Source organism: Anabrus simplex, chromosome 11 (genome assembly GCF_040414725.1).
Source record: "Anabrus simplex isolate iqAnaSimp1 chromosome 11, ASM4041472v1, whole genome shotgun sequence".
NCBI lineage: Eukaryota > Metazoa > Arthropoda > Insecta > Orthoptera > Tettigoniidae > Anabrus > Anabrus simplex.
The window spans coordinates 41970185-41988051 of NC_090275.1; the positions used below are offsets into that span (position 1 = coordinate 41970185).

A 17867-nucleotide genomic window follows, 5' to 3' on the forward strand; every position below is an offset into this window, starting at 1 on the left:
ACTCCCCTATTACTCCAAATTACTTCTTCTCCCGAACCTCTCCATCTATCACCCCCCTTTTTTCCTAGTAATTCCTCGAAGTGCCTGACCCATTGCACTTCCTCAATACTCGTTCTCTCCATATTCCTTCCACCCTTAATAATTCTATTAATCTTATCCCAGACTCTCTCAAAATTGTTAGTCTTGCAGTCATTATTTATGGCTTCCATTTGTTCCTCTAACCACGTCTTTTTTGTCTCAGAAATTTTCTTTTTATACTCCTTCCTCAATCTACAGAAAAACTCCCTTTCTTGGCTTCCACCTTTCCTTCTATATTCTCCTAAAGCGTCCATCACCCTCCTCCGCAATCCTTCACACTCCCTATTAAACCATTCTTCTCCCTCCTTCTTATTTCCTTTTCTAGCTTTCACCTTCTGCGCTATCATCTTTATTGGATGTAGCAACAATTCCAAGGCTTTATCAGTATCATTCTCTTCTAACGCCCCTTCCCACCCATATTTCAGAAGATGTAACTCCTCCTTTACTACCCTATTCCAATCCCGGCCTACCTTCTCTGTCCATTTGTACTTATTATAACCCCTCCCTCGTTTATCCTTTGTCTCATTTTCCTTCATTTTACGCTTCTCTACCTCTCTTTTCAGCATAACCCTCACCGGGAAATGGTGTGACTCAATCCAATCTCCTATTTCCATACTTACAACTTCCTCAATCATCCCTTCCGAGCTCAGAACCATATCTATCACACTACCCCCTTTCTCCGTAACATATGTCAATTTCCCCGTCCTGTCACCCTCTATCCACCCATTCAGAATATACAAGTTTCCCACAGCACACATCTCTAGGAGCTTCTCTCCATAACTATTTGTAATTTTGTCCTCACTCCTTCTGCTTTCTAACAAACACATTCCATCCTCCCTACTATAAATTGGGCTCTGTTCTCCTATTCTCGCGTTCCAATCCCCAAATAACAACATATCCTCCTCCCCTGGATACATTCCCCTTATCCTACCAATATCCACCAATAACTCTTCAAAAAAATATTTATTTGCATATTCTGAATTACTAGGATGACAGTAAACAAAAGCTAGATTTATTTTCTTCCTCCGTCCCTCTCTCTCTCCCAAATTCAATCTCAGCCATATGGTTTCCATCATATCGGTCTCTATATCCTCTACTCTTTCACTAATTTCTTCCCTAATTAGAACTATCATCCCTCCTGGTGCTCGTCCCTTATTCCTCTCTTTTCTTCTATATTTATATTTTATCTCAAACCCCTTCCATGTAATCTCCCTCCCTGTTTCCAACCACGTCTCTAAGAGTGCCACAACATCGAAACTTTCAATTACTTCCCTAACTTTCTTGTTTCCTAATTTGCTCCTTACTCCTTCAATATTCACACATCCTATCTTCCAAAATTGTTATAACTTTCCCTCCCTCCCTTCTAGGTCTCCCACTCTATTCTTACTTCTAGTATTTATCGACCTCTCTCCCTCTGTATCCTCCATCCCTTTACGTACTTTTCCCCATATGTCTTTTAAGCTCTTACTCCTGACTTTACTCATAAGTTTTTTACCTTCTTGTCGATCTGTCTCCTCTTGACCTTTCTTTTTCGCTACACCACTGCACCCTGCACTCACCTCTTCTTGCTGCTCACCCCCACTCTCCCCCTCACTATTTTGGACTTCTGAATCCATCTCCCTTTGTCCTTTCTTACTCACTGCACCACTACACTCTCCTCTCCCAGATTCTTGCGGTCCACTCTCACCGTCCACTTCACTATCTTGGTCTTCTGTCTCCCGGCTGCACTGCCCATTCTCTTCCGAGACGCCCTGCTCTCCTGCCACGTCCCTCCTCCTCTTCTTTTCTTCTTTCTTCTTCCCATCTTGCCTTGACCTCTCACCACTCTCAACCCTCTCGTTTTCGTCCATTTCCTTTAGCTTAGAAACTGAATGAACTCTGACCCATCGCCCGTTCGTCACCTCCAACCTCAGACCTCTTATTCGGGCCTTTAGCCCCTGGTTCCTCGCTCTCCAAAGGTGCCTATTCAAGATCTTCGCGTTTTCACTCCCTTCTCTTCCCATGTCTCCTTTCACCCCTATTTTCCGCCCTTGCAAATTCTTGCTGTTTCTTAACACAGAATCTGCCATTAGGGTTGAGAACAATGTAACCCTAATTGGCCTCCGACCTTTGATTCTACCAACTCTCTCTACATCATCAATGTCTACCTCACTAAAGTTTACCTTCATAACATCACGTATAGCTTCCACCACCTTAAATATCAGCTCAATCTTGCTCTCTCTCGCCCCTTCCTCAATTCCATATAAAAATATGGCTTTTTTCAATCTCTCCTGCCTGTACCCCTCAGCTTCTTTCTTCATCTTCATCACCTCGTCTTTCAGATGCTTCACTTCCCCTCTCAATAACTCGATTTCTTTCTCGTTATTGACCACTCTCCTGCTCGATTCCTCTGTCTTCGTTTCAAGCCATTTCTTCATGTTCCCTATCTCCCTTCTCTGCTCCTCCATCATGTCCTTTATTTCCTGCACCTTATCCCATTGACACTTTTCCTGCATCACTTCACTTACAACCACCCTGAGTGCGGCCAAATCCTCTGCGCTAAATTTTCCACTGGTATTTGGGCCTGGGTTCACCTCCACCCCCCCAATAACCAGTAACACTGCTATCACTGTCACCACCAGCACCGCTTCACTCATTTTCAATCCGTCCGTCACCAATCCATTCCTGACCTCCTTCTTCTGCCTTGCCTGCCATTTCCCAATAGCGGCCCGGTACTGTTCAATGCCAACCATGATTACAGCACGCACTTCGCTACGCAACCTCTCTCCTCGACTGCTCGAGCTAGACTGCCGCATGATAGCAGCACAGTGCTCTATTGATTAAAGATGGCGGATGATAGCTGTCAAAAAAGCACGTGGCTTTGTTTACTAAACAAGAGCACGTGGAATTTGCCGCCACCACATTTCAAAGGTATCTAGCTAAAGATGGCAGCACGGTGCTCTCTTGATTAAAGATGGCGGATAATAGCTGACAAAAAAGCGCATAGGTTTGTTTCCAAACAGGAGCATAAAGAATTTTTCAAATTGCCGCCACTACATTTCAAAGGTATCTAGCTAAATAGTGCACCACTGAGGTTTGCGATGCAAGATGGCGGATGACAGCTGTGACGTACCACATTTCAAAGGTAAGTAGCTAAAGAGGGCAGCACGGTGCTCTATGGATTAAAGATGGCGGATGACAGCTGCACGTGGCTTTGTTTCCAAACAAGAGCACGTGGAATTTGCCGCCACTACATTTCAAAGGTATCTAGCTAAAGAGTGCACCACTGAGGTTTGCGATGCAAGATGGCGGATGACAGCTGTGACGTACCACATTTCAAAGGTAAGTAGCTAAAGAGGGCAGCACGGTGCTCTATGGATTAAAGATGGCGGATGACAGCTGCACGTGGCTTTGTTTCCAAACAAGAGCATAAAGAATTTGCCGCCACTACATTTCAAAGGTATCTAGCTAAAGAGTGCACCACTGAGGTTTGCGATGCAAGATGGCGGATGACAGCTGTGACGTACCACATTTCAAAGGTAAGTAGCTAAAGAGGGCAGCACTGTGCTCTCTGGATTAAAGATGGCGGTTGACAGCTGCACGTGGCTTTGTTTCCAAGCAAGAGCACGTGGAATTTGCCGTCACTACATTTCAAAGATATCTAGCTAAAGAGTGCAGCACTGAGGTTTCGGATGCAAGATGGCGGATGACAGCTGTGACGTACCACATTTCAAAGGTAAGTAGCTAAAGAGGGCAGCACTGTGCTCTATGGATTAAAGATGGCGGATGAAAGCTGCACGTGGATTTGTTTATCTCACGCTAGTGAGGTTAAGTTGGTAGCACTAAGGTTTAGGCCCGCCAAGATGGCAGCACTGCCGATGACAGGTGACGAATTTACATCTACTACGATAAAGAGGGCAGCACAGTGCTCTGTGGTTTAAAGATGGCGGATGACAGCTGTCAAGAAAGCACGTGGCTGTCAAAAAGCACGTGGCTTTGTTTACCACACGCTAGTTAGTTAAGTTGGTACTACTGAGGTTTAGGCCCGTCAAGATGGCAGTACTGAGGTTAGCGATGCGTTGTTGTCTGTCAAAAAGCACGTGGCTGTCAAAAAGCACGTGGCTTTGTTTACCTCGCGCTAGTTAGGTTAAGTTGGTACTACTGAGGTTTAGGCTCGTCAAGATGGCAGTACTGAGGTTAGCGATGCGTTGTTGTCTGTCAAAAAGCACGTGGCTCTCAAAAAACACGTGGCTTTGTTTACCTCGCGCTAGTTAGGTTAAGTTGGCACTACTGAGGTTTAGGCCCGTCAAGATGGCAGCAGTGAGGTTAGCGATGCGTTGTTGATGACAGCTGTCAAAAAGCACGTGGCTTTGTTTACAAATTCAAATCTCGCGCCAAAATTCAAATTTCCCGCCAAAATTCAAATTTCCCGCGGGTGGTGGAGGGAGCCCTGGGAGCCCGGAGGAGGTGGTGGCCGCAGAACTCGCCCATTATACTACTGACATCGGTTTAACAAAAGTTGGAGTATTAATGACTCGCACAATAAGGAAACGTTTTAAAAATACAAACCGAGGGAATGCTAAGCGGTTTGGGAGATAGTGGGTTCGAATCCCATTGACGGCAGCCTGAAGATTGTTATCCATAGAGTACCATTTTCACACAAGGCAAATGCTGAGGCTGTACCTTAACCAAGGCCACGGTCGTTTCCTTCTCATTCCTAGGCCTTTCTTATCCCATCGTCGCCATAAGACCTATCTGTGTCCCTCTTTCGCTGTAACGCGTCCCCTCAGCGGACACTTACCTTCGTTGAGGCTGTAGGTCTTCAACGAGTTAGCCTACATGTAACTTAATAACCAAAATACATTTAATTTTTAATTTTTATTTGAACTAGAAAAGCAGCATCAATTTAATACAAGCACTATCACTCGTTCATTCAAAACCATCATAGCCTTCTTGGTTATTCATAGCGGGAGGTTTCTCGGAAACTGTATCAAGAGTCAAAGAATAGTATGTGATTCCCTACAAGGCCACTGTACTGCTTGCTTCAGATATATGCAGCTCAACAAAGTCAGGTGGCCTAAATTAGCAGGTGTTTCGCCGTGCGTTATTGTCTGCTCGTGAACAAACTACAGAAAATTAAATCGACAACTTCAAAATCTAATGAATGGCATGGTCATTAGACAGAATTGATGCAAAAATGAAAATTTAAAAGAGATAATTATTGTTGGGTTCTTTGGTCCTCTTAATATCAATATGTAAGCTCGATGTACCTTAGCTACAGGAGCTGGGAATAAATTACTACTGGTATGCTGGTATACACGGCTGTTTAGACAAGATGGTTCAAGTACTTTTAGGAATACTGTTTCATTCTCTCATTCTTCAACCACTTCAATCGCGCAGGGAAATGTATAATCGCTCAAAAGGTGCTTGAGTGCATGGTATTATTCAAGTCTCTCCCTAGTACCTCGCTTGGTTTAATACAAGCGATGGTGTATTGAGAAGCAAAATACCACGCATTTAAACACTTCTTGAGTTTCATGTACTGTGTACTCATGAGAAGGACAACAATCATGGGGGCCCGCAAGGGGGAAATTCTAAAAAGGTTGATGTTCAATTGTTTAATATCATACCAGATTATCACATAAACTGAAGTTATTGACAGTCATCTAACACCTGTTACAACCGAAAATTTATGTAAACAATTTAATGTTGATGACGTTATATTGGTTTTTGTATTCAAGAAAAATATTCTAATAATGCCATACAATAGGCTACTAATGGAAACATTTCTTCACTTTCCAATATGGTTACGCCTACCCTAGTTTTAGGTAACTTTCCATTACGTTAATCATCATCGTCATCATCATCATCATCATCATCATCATCATGAGTGGCGACTACCTGCTTTTGCCACCCCTCGTACGGTACCTTAGGAATTTGCTCTCGGCAGTGACCATAAGGGAAAGCACGTCCTGGAAATATTTTTAGACATTACCACGCCTCGAGCGAAGCTCAACCCCTACACCAAGGTCGTGTTTGCTGACTGGTAAGATATTAATCCCGTAAGGTCGTGTTTACAAAGTGGATTATTTATTGTGCTCTCACTTAATTTTACGCCGTTACATCTTACCGCAACCTTTGTTCGTGCTGCGAAATGCTGTATATTGTTATTTTGAATGCACGTAATAATACGGTGGCTAATTTCTTGTGAACAAAGTGACGATTGCTATAATAGAACGGCATCCTGCCATTGTTGTAGTACAGTTCGATCTTATAGTGGAACTTGTAGTGTTAAATAATCTACAATAGAATCATTGTATAATAGTTCATTGATTCTGCGGTGTTTGTGTAGTTATCAAAGCGGCTATTATAGTGAGAAGTGATTTAGTAATTTTTATCTATTTAACTTCGCGGTTATAAATGATTGCTAGGAAACTCAAATGATTTAGCGACTTCTATGCATTAGGAATGGATATAAGACGGCTTTTCAAAAAAAGCTAAACTTAGTAACTTAAGTGAAGGGGCTGGAATTTCTTAGGAAATAAGTGCGTCAAGTGGCAATGCTGTGATGAAGCGGAACTTCAAGGGAATGATTCTTAACGAAGAGTTTCTGAAAGATGAAAATGACAGAAAAAATACTAGCATGTTCTTAACGCAGGAAAATAATATGTGACACTCTTAAGTACGGTACGAAGTATTGTTAAAACCATGGGTTCCACAAATAACCTACGATTTTAAAGGTGATTTGCGAGATGGAACCAGTGGTTGAAGGATTATTCTACGTGGTGAACTGAAGGGCGCTTTATGCCGAACGTGTGTTCTGTTTAAGTCGAGCGTTAAAAGAGGTCTTCAAGGATCATTCATTACGAAACCCTTCACAAAATATATGGACTTCAATGCCAGAGCCAAAGACCATATAAAATTTAATTGGCATAGAGAATCATCAGAAAAAGGCGAAACACTTTGTGGATATCTATGAAGGAAGGCTACTCACGGTAGCTGATCATATCAATAGTAGTAGGCCCTATCCACAATCAGAATTAACAAAATAGAAAGAAACTGGAACCAATTTTGTCAACTATCATTTTCTGTGGCACCCATGATACCTTACTTCAAGGGAAAACGCCAGAAAGCGGAATTTTGCATGATTTATTGGAATTCCGCCTCGAGGCTCGAGATGCCCTACTACAAGAACACCTCTCAAATTCTGCAAAAAAAATGCCAAGTACACTTCTCACCCAATTTAAAATTAAATGATAAGATATTGTAAACAGAAATTACGAGATATACTAGTTACGGAAGGAAATTTATTCAATGCCTTCTCTGTTATTGTTGACGAGACAGACGACATATCTGGAAACGAGGAGCTGTCTATGGAATTCGGTTCCTCAAGAATACATCTAGTGATGATTTGAAAGTATGTGAAGAATTTCTTAGGTTTCAGTCTTTCGAAGAAATGAATGCCAAGTCAATCGCAAACTCAATTTTGAATTTTTTAACTAGCTCTGGTCTGGATTTAGCCAAACTATGTGATCATGGATACGACCGTGATATATTGTTAAAAGGCGGGAAATTTTAAACATTTTATTTAAAATCTTATAATTATTAGAATTTTGAAATTATTGAACTTGCTTCTGGTTGCCAGGAAGCATGCCAATACTGGGATATGTGCAGCAATTGTCAACAACAATTGTAGCATATTTAACAATCGAATGAATATTAATCTTGTTTTTTCCTTTGTTAAGCTATATCTCCCCCCCTCCCCCCATACAAAGAACTAACATTATGACTATCTTATCATGTATACCTTTGATAGAATAGATTCGTAAGAATACTATTAAAGCATGATCTAAATTTGACAGCTATGGAGAGGTAGAAATTTGCTGTAGCTATGCGCATTTGTCATAAAATTATTGTGGCATTGGATATTTTACATAATGAGTGTACTGTTATTTCTGAGGGCACTATCCAATTTCTGAATGCAATATATCAATAGTGGATCAACAGAGAAGTGCCTATAGCCTATATACTCACATCAACTTACTTTGAATTTTCCACCATAGCAATTATGTCTTAATATTCCCGCAACTGCTCATTTAGGATTGCATTGATGGATATCGTCAAATCTACCACCATCGTGTAGGTACCTTATTAGAAGCAAAGCTATCGTCCTTTATTACTACAAGTGGAATCACCTGTTTGCTAGATAAAATGTATTTATTGCATGTTATATTTATTTACTTACATGTTTCGTTATGCCATTGTTGTGTTATTGATATTTTAAACGATTTTAAGGTACCGGTAATGCATTAACCTACATAATGCATTCGTTCGTAATCCTCTTCTTGCTTATTTTGCATCATTTCAATTATAGTCTACAAAGTACATGTTTTTTACATTAATCTTGGAGTTCCTGAGGGAATGCAACCTAATATGCGAAGCTTTTACGTTGAATTGAAGTTATTTAGATGACTCCCTAACTTTGAACATTCGGCAGCTTATCCCCCTATGATGTCCACCATTTTACTTTTGATATTGCGGTCTGAGATATTGTATTTGGTCTTGGTGTGACGTTTGGAATCGGCCTTGCAAAAAACTATATCATTTCGATACGTATAACCTCGATACATACGCCTAACCTTAGCACCATAGCGACAATTGGTTATAATGTAAACAAACATGTTGGACCGGCAAATATATCAAAATTGTCACAGAACACTCAAAACCTCAACCAGAGCACACTAATTATGAAAGACTCTCTTAAAAGAACTTCAAAATACACAGTAATAATGTCAAATAAAAAATAATCAAAAAACATTCATGCCTGAAACCGTATCAGACTTACCAAGTCACCTTTGATTTTTATTGATCACCATGTCTTGCCCTGCATCTTGCATTACTTTGCTTCCCAGGTACTTGAATCTTTTCACAGTTTCAAAGTCTCCAAGTTTTATAGTACCAGCACCAGTACCTTTCCCTTCTCTTTCTGTTCTAGTCATCAGCATCATCTTGCTTATCTTCATGCTTGTTTTCACTGCATAATTACCAATAGGCCTATACTCAATCAGTATGTCCAGTAATTTACAACAGTATAACTTAATATTATTCTCTCTACACTATAGGCTACATTTTATGAGATGTCTGTGAAAACGTTGTGTTTGATGAGGAGAAAGTCTTTTTTGAGATCAAACCTAGCAGTGGCATGGATTTAATTGAGGAGATTTCCACTTTCCACATAGCTCCTGGTTGACTCAGTCTCCTGTCCAAATGAAAATCACAGGGACTTCCTATCTGCTGTCCACACCACAATGTCATCTGCAAACAACATCACTTTCATCTCTCTGTCCATATATTTTTCCCTTTTCTCCTTAATGATTTCATCTTAAATGCATTATATTTCAATTTAAATTGGCTGCTTGAAACTTCCGTTCTAATTGAATATTGATGTCTTCTCTATCTTTGGCTAGAAGGTAAGAGTCTACACCTATAAGAGTAATAAATATCAAATAGAATTGATACAAGTGAGTAATACTAAAGTGAAAAATGGTATGCAACGTGGGCAAGAAAATTTTAAAAATGTGTTGCTTTCAGGCTACTTCAAAGATGTGGAATCTGTGATGAATGCCAGCAGCACACAGTACTATGTTGATATTAAGAACGCCACACAAAGTCTTACAAATGGAAGAAGGATTTCAGAAAGTAACCAAATTGTTTAAGTAAGTGTACTGTTGTTGTTATTATTATTATACATGAATAACAGTGTCTTGGTTAATTAAGAGGTTAGTGTACCAACAGGCAAGACCAAAGGTCAAACCTAGCAGTTGCAGGGATTTAAGTGAGGAGATTTCCACTTTTTACATAGCTCCTGTTTGCTATCCAAATGAGAATCATATGGATCTCCTCCATTTGTTCAGTCAAGTTGCAGTGCTGATCATATCATTCTCATTGTGTCTCACTGAAAAAGATTTAGCGTTTAATCCTTTACAGAAATTATTCTTGGCCTCTCTTCCAAATCTTCAGGATTTCTACTTTTGTGTTTGTCCTGTATTACCAATCATTTACCACATGTACTATCTTTTTGTCTCCTTCCTTTTCCTGTTTTCTCCTGGCATTCTTTTTATCCTACACTTCCCACTGAAAATTTGTTAAGATGGCCCCTCAATGAGTGCTGATATCTGGTCTCTTGATGAACCTGGAAAGCAGAAAAGAATTCATCAGAGGCTGAGGAGAGATGTATGTGGACAAGCTATGTTTGATACAGTCTATCTGTTTGAAGATGGCAGTGTCTGAAGATGTGGAAGTTATCCTTTTCCTGTTGTTGTTTTTTTCCTTCATTTTTCTCCTAGTTTCCTCTTTCTGTTGCTAATTCTCAAATCCTTCTTTAGCATATCATAGGACCCCTGAATTTAAAATTATATAGGAGTCCTTGACAAAGATTTTTAAATATATATATGCAGAGTGTCCTAGGAGGTATAGTCAATGTTCAGAGACATGACACCGGGAGAGTTGGCCGTGCAGCTGTGAGCTTGCATCCGGGAGATAGCAGGTTCGAACCCAATGTCGGCAGTCCTGAAGATGGTTTTCCGTGGTTTCCCATTTCTACACCCGGCAAATGCTGGGGCTGTGCCTTAATTAAGGCCATGGCCACTTCCTTCCCACTCCTAGCCTTTCCTATCCCAAGACCTATCTATGTTGGTGCGACATTAAAAAAATTGTAAAAAAAAACGAGATATGACAGGAAGGAACATTTGAAGCAAAGGACTGCATATGGACATATTCCTTATTCCGAATGGTTTCCATGATAGAACACATTTAATGTACATTTGTTTTTGGGCTAATAGTGCATACGTATGTGTCTTACCCACCTAACCTTTTTGATGTTTTGAGAAGCGTACAAGTTTTGCGCATGTAATCTTTGCTGAAAACATGCTCATGGGACATCGAAACATGCAGAAAGTCACCATGTGCTGGTAGTAGGACTATGCTGCACCATTTCAACAATGTGTTGCTGTTCCTGCAAAGGTTGTTGAATTACACATTCAGAAGAAAATTGGGAACTTGGAAGAATACCTATTTCACGCAATGTGCTGAAAACATTGGTAAACACTCTATGACCAAGATTTCAACGTATTGGAAAGCGCAGACGGTATTCTTCGACAGCAGCAGCAGGAGCACTACCATCGCAGAAGCCGTAAACATACACCGTAGCTGCATATTCTTCATTAGTGTAGATGTGTGGTATTTTAGCCAGCGCATGCAGTGGCAAAGCTTGAACTAAGTAAAGGGGTAAACAGAGATTTTTTAAAAATTCAAACAATTTTAATCATATTATATATGGAATTTCATTTTCGATGCATACAGATCTATATTCAGTATTATATAAATGGCTAAGACAAATCCTGTAACAACCTATCTATAACCCTATGCGCACTCGTTTTATTTTAAATATAGACTAAATGAACAGTGGGTGTTGTCAAATAACAACATACTTTTAGAATAAAAAACAGCAATATATTTCATTGTTATGTAGATTTAATAAGGGAATTAAGAAATAAATAGATTTTCGTACAAGCCGCCTTAAACAATATTCTTGTAAATGAGTTCAATCCGCCTGTCTTTCATTTCATCAATATCTATTACTCTTGCCTTGAAGTCAGACATTTTGCTAAGATGCTACATCAGTTCCTTCTCTATATATAGCTAGAGTTTTCAAGTTAGACAGTCTCAGGTTGGTCATCAAATTCCTTAGATAGGTTTTAAACCGTTTGAAGGCAATCATAGCGCATTCACTAGAAACTGACGTTAATGGAGTATACGGCATCAAGTTAAGCAATTTTGTTGTTTCCGTATGCACACTCTGGAGTTCACTATTAAGAATGTAAGCCAATAGTTTTTGGAGTTATAATACCGTAACTAATATTGGCGGGCAAGAAAATGCATGTACTTGAAGGGTTTTCATGCATTCATTCATTTCTTCTTTCTTCGTTTCGGCCTGCTGTGGACCACGTTATTTCAACTGTTTGCATCCTTGAGCTTTAATTCTTCCCCAGTACTCACGCATTCTCATTCTGTGAACCTCCTTTCTTTCATCAGTCCACTTCTTGCCTGTTTTCAACTTTGGCCTTTCTTGGAACCTCTTATATCCCTGGAGCTTTTTCTGGAGAGGAGCACGTTTCTGGATGTCTTCAAGTGTGATTCCTATTTCTTGAAGGTCTTTTTCAACTTCAATAAACCAGGGTCCCTTGGTTTTCTTATTAAGAAAGTAGGAAAAGATCCTATTGGTCTGCCTCTGTGTGCTCATGCGTGCTATATGGCCATAAAAGTTAATTCTCCTTTTCTGAATCATGTCCGTTATCCTCTCCATATGCTGGTACAGATCGCTGTTGTGTCGTCTCCTGTACTCACTATTTTCTTTGATTGGTCCAAGAATCTTTCTCAGGATTTTTCTTTCTTTAGCTTCTAGCTTCTCCATCAGACCTTTTCAAAATCAAATCAAATCAAATCAAAATCTCTTTATTTGCAAATGAGGTGTCTACCTCGGTGGCAAATGGTACACTAAAATACATTATTGTCAAGCACTAAATATTAAATTAACAAGAGAAGAAAATTTTTCCTATAATACAATATTATACAATTTACGCTAACAATGTTTTCTATTAACACACAACTCATCCTTAATAAATTTATATTGTTTACAAAATTCTAATTATAATATCTCCTGTATTACTTACAAATATAGTCAACTGATATACAGTATGCGGAATTGCTTCAAATGATACTATAAAACTGGTATAACATTAATATTTACATTGCATTTATTTATTTACTTTTTTTTTTTTTTTTTTTTTTACCCGTTCTGGATCCTAAGTAGCATAACGACCTGCTGCGTCTTAACCAGAGCCCCTTTTGCCACCACTTTTCAGAGTTCCTGAAGGGCCTTCACAGCTACCGTAGCGGTCCCAGGGCCCTCGAAGTCCCCACTGTACTTCACCCCTACAGGCAGTCTCCTACTTTGGCTGTCCAAACTCCTTAGACCAGGGGATGGAATTAATTTATTCACACACATTTTTTTTATTTACAATAACCTGCACCGGTCGAATGCCCTCTAACACTTTATTTATTTTCTCCGTTGCTGTTTATTCTCTTCTTGAATATCTGTACAGATTTTGGAAAAGGATCAAAGACTACCGCTGGTAAACTGTTCCACTCCTTCACACCCTTCCCAATGAATGAAAATTTACCCCAATCGCTTCTGCTAAAATTCCTTCTAATTTTATATTTGTGGTCAGTCCTGCCGATATAATTATTTTCCAACTGAAGCCTCTCACGGATATCTCCCCATGCTTCTTCTCCTGTATAGGCTCTATATAATCCTGTAAGTCTAGTTTTCTCCCTTCTCTTACTTAAAGTTTCCCACCCAAGTTCCTTTAACATTTCTGATACACTACTCTTTCTCCTGAAATCCCCTGTTACAAATCTTGCTGCTTTCCTCTGCACACTATCTATTTCTTTTATTAGGTATTCTTGGTGAGGATCCCAAACACTGTTTGCATATTCCAATAATGGACGAACCATACTCAAGTAACTTTTTTCTTTTAATTCTTTGTTGCATCCTTTAAGTAGCCTCATTATGACATGTAATGATCTGTATGCTTTCCCAACAATGTCATAATATGACCCTTCCAGTGCAAATTACTTTCAAATCTCACACCTAAGTATTTGCACTTGCCTTCTTTTGGGATAACTACCTCATCCAAAGTATATTCAAATTCAGTTTTAAAGCTCCTGTTTGTAAAAGTTGTAACAGTTGATTTGCCTCCATTAACCTTTATATTATTTTCTTCAACCCATTGTTGGATACTTTCAAGGTCCCTTTGTAATTCTGAACAATCCTCAATGTTGTTTATTTCTCTATTAACAATTATGTCATCTGCATACAATCTTATTTTTGATGTTATATTGTTCCCTAAATCATTTGCGTATATTAAGAAAAGTAACGGACCGATTATACTACCCTGTGCAATTCCCTTCCAAACTTTCTCTTCCTGCGATACATTATTTCCTACTTTGACTTTCTGAACCCTTGAATTTAGAAATGCTTTTATCCAACGTGTAACCCTTACGTCCAATCCTATTCCCTCCAATTTCTTTAATAATATTCCATGTTCCACTCTATCAAAGGCTTTGGAAAGATCTATGGCTATGCAATCTAACTGACCTCCTGAATCCAACTGATCTGATATGTCCTGCTGAAATCCCACCAGTTGTGCCTCACAAGAATATTTCTTTCTAAATCCATACTGGCTCCTCATGAACCAATTTTTATCATCACATATCCCTCTGACGTACTTCGATATTAAACTCTCCAGAATTTTACAAACTATACTGGTCAGGCTGATTGGTCTGTAGTTCTCTGGTTTCCTTTTATCACCCTTTCCTTTATAAATTGGTATTATTATAGATTCCTTCCATTCCTTTGGTATTACACTATTATTTATGACATAGTCAAAGAGAAATTTTAAATAAGGCACTATGTACCACCCCATTGTCTTTAATACCTCCCCAGTAATTTGATCACTTCCTGCAGCTTTTCCTTGCTGAAGCAGTTGGATTTCTCTGAAAATATCTTCGTTTGTGAATGAGAAGCTTCTTGTTTCCCTCTGTCTCTCTCCCTCTCTATCTTCTGTTTCGGTTTCCAACTCTTGACAATCATCTACTGAATCTCTAAATTCCCTACTAAATAGGTTTGCTTTCTCAGTATCTGTTAAATAGTGTTCACCCCCTTCTCCCACCATTGTAGGAATTTGGACTCCTTTTCCTTTTTGATTCCTGATATATGAATACAGCTTTTTCCATTTCCCTTTGTGGTCATTACCCTCTTGAAGTATGCCATTCATATAATTCTCTTTTGCTTCCTTTTTCACTCTATTCAGTTCCCTCATTAGCTGTTTTCTAGTTTCCCTACTCTCCCTACCCTCTTTGATTTTCCTGTTTACTATTCTACATTTTCTTTTTAATTTTCTTATTTCCCTTGTATAATAAACAGGGTCTGAGGTCATTTTACCCTTCTTAACAGGTACAAATCTCTTCTCTCCTTCCCAAATAATTCCTTTAAATTTAGCCCAAAGTGTATCCACGTTACTCCCTTCACTTATCCAACAACTGAATTGTGATTTAAGGTAAGTCCCAAATTCATCAACTTTAGTTTTTCTGTACAATTTCTTGTCTTGTGTAACCCTCTTATTAAGCCTTTTTGGTACAAGTCCTACATCCATTATTACAGCCTTATGGTCTCCTATTCCTTCAATTACCTCAGTTTTATCAACAATTTCCCATGGTTTAACCAAGAATACATCTAGTAAGTTATTGAGACGAGTCGGTTCTTGTACTACTTGTGTAAATCCTCCCTCCCAAATTAACTTATTTGCCAGTTTCTGTTCATGGGCTTCACTTGCAGCTCCTTTCCATTCAACTTCAGGCAAATTTAGATCTCCCCCAATTATTACCATATCATTATTATTGTTTTTATGAGTATAATCTATTATTTTTTCAAAGATTTCCATGTCTCTTTCCTCTCTTCCAGGCCTGTATGTTCCTATAAATCCCACCTCCTTCATATTATCACAAACTAATTTTATCCCTAATATTTCATCCCTTTCATCGGTAAACCATTCATGTGAACAGTAAGTTTCCTTCACCAGAATAAACACCCCCCCTCCCTTTTTATCTCCTCGGTCTCTACGATAGACTGTGTACCCTTCTGGAAATACTTCTCTATTACCCACCCCTTCTTTCAACCACGATTCCACTCCTATCACCACATCAGTCTCATAAGATTCCATCAATGTACCGAATTTTAATTGTTTATTTACTACACTTTGACAGTTTACCAAGAGCAGTCTCAGACCCCCTTCCTCTCTAAAACTTGACTGTTGCAATTGGGTAACTTGAAATTCCTTACTATCCTGAGTTTCTTTTTCTAGTTGACTGAGCCAGCTTGAAGTACAGCTGGCTCTTTCTACTAGTTTTCCTGGTCAGTATTATAACTCAAGGGAGTTGCCTGTTTTACAGTACATATCTTAAGATTAATAAAATCTAGAACAATATTTGCTATCTTTCGTTTACCTGAATTGTTTAGATGGAGGCCATGATTTTCTGTTCATTGCAAGGGATTCTGCTGCGTACAGTGCTTCTGGGCATACAACTGAACAATAATGCCTAAGCTTGGCATTGATCGACACTGATCTGTTGTTGTAGACATTCCTAGTCAGCTGATATGCCACCTCCATCTTGTTGATTCTGCACATGATTGCTTCTTTCTCAGAGTTGTTAGGTACTATCCACTCGCCTAAGTACTTAAACATTTCCACCTGCTTGATTTTTCCCTGTTCCACAATGAGCTCTCTGGGAGCTGGCTTGATGTTGGTTATAAACTCTGCTTTTTGGAAAGAGATTTGGAGGCCAGCTTTTGCTGCTTGGATTCTCAGTTGGTTAATTTCTTTTTCAGCAGTATCTAGGGAATCAGAAAAAATCGCTACATTTCATATTTGAATATTAATAATTTATTTTTAGAAATTCAAATTAATTAAATTAAAAGCATGTCTGAGATAGTAACCAGTAAGAGCACCTTTATAACTGAGATCCCAATACACTGACTGACAGAGCAAATGCAACACCAAGAAGGAGTGGTCAGAACTTTATGCCAATTGCAGGGTAGACTGACGTCACTGAGGTATGCTCATGATGTGAAATGCGCCGCTGTGCTGCGCACGTAGCGAACGATAAATGGGACACGGCGTTGGCGAATGGCCCACTTCGTACCGTGATTTCTCAGCCGACAGTCATTGTAGAACGTGTTGTCGTGTGCCACAGGACACATGTATAGCTAAGAATGCCAGGCCGCCGTCAACGGAGGCATTTCCAGCAGACAGACGACTTTACGAGGGGTATGGTGATCGGGCTCAGAAGGGCAGGTTGGTCGCTTCGTCAAATCGCAGCCGATACCCATAGGGATGTGTCCACGGTGCAGCGCCTGTGGCGAAGATGGTTGGCGCAGGGACATGTGGCACGTGCGAGGGGTCCAGGCGCAGCCCGAGTGACGTCAGCACGCGAGGATCGGCGCATCCGCCGCCAAGCGGTGGCAGCCCCGCACGCCACATCAACTGCCATTCTTCAGCATGTGCAAGACACCCTGGCTGTTCCAATATCGACCATAACAATTTCCTGTCGATTGGTTGAAGGAGGCCTGCAATCCCGGCGTCCGCTCAGAAGACTACCATTGACTCCACAGCATAGACATGCACGCCTGGCATGGTGCCGGGCTAGAGCGACTTGGATGAGGGAATGGCGGAACGTCGTGTTCTCCGATGAGTCACGCTTCTGTTCTGTCAGTGATAGTCACCGCAGACGAGTGTGGCGTCGGCGTGGAGAAAGGTCAAATCCGGCAGTAACTGTGGAGCGCCCTACCGCTAGACAACGCGGCATCATGGTTTGGGGCGCTATTGCGTATGATTCCACGTCACCTCTAGTGCGTATTCAAGGCACGTTAAATGCCCACCACTACGTGCAGCATGTGCTGCGGCCGGTGGCACTCCCGTACCTTCAGGGGCTGCCCAATGCTCTGTTTCAGCAGGATAATGCCCGCCCACACACTGCTCGCATCTCCCAACAGGCTCTACGAGGTGTACAGATGCTTCCGTGGCCAGCGTACTCTCCGGATCTCTCACCAATCGAACACGTGTGGGATCTCATTGGACGCCGTTTGCAAACTCTGCCCCAGCCTCGTACGGACGACCAACTGTGGCAAATGG

At 40.3% G+C, this 17867-nt stretch overlaps 1 long non-coding RNA gene across 1 annotated transcript in view; it reads left to right on the forward strand.

Moving 5' to 3' along the window:
• Nucleotides 1-17867, forward strand: part of LOC136883326 (uncharacterized) — a 52083-nt gene that overhangs the window by 10466 nt on the left and 23750 nt on the right. The window contains exon 2 of the long non-coding RNA XR_010861239.2: nucleotides 9649-9773. This is a non-coding gene — a long non-coding RNA (uncharacterized lncRNA). The remainder of the gene's footprint in view (nucleotides 1-9648; nucleotides 9774-17867) is intronic.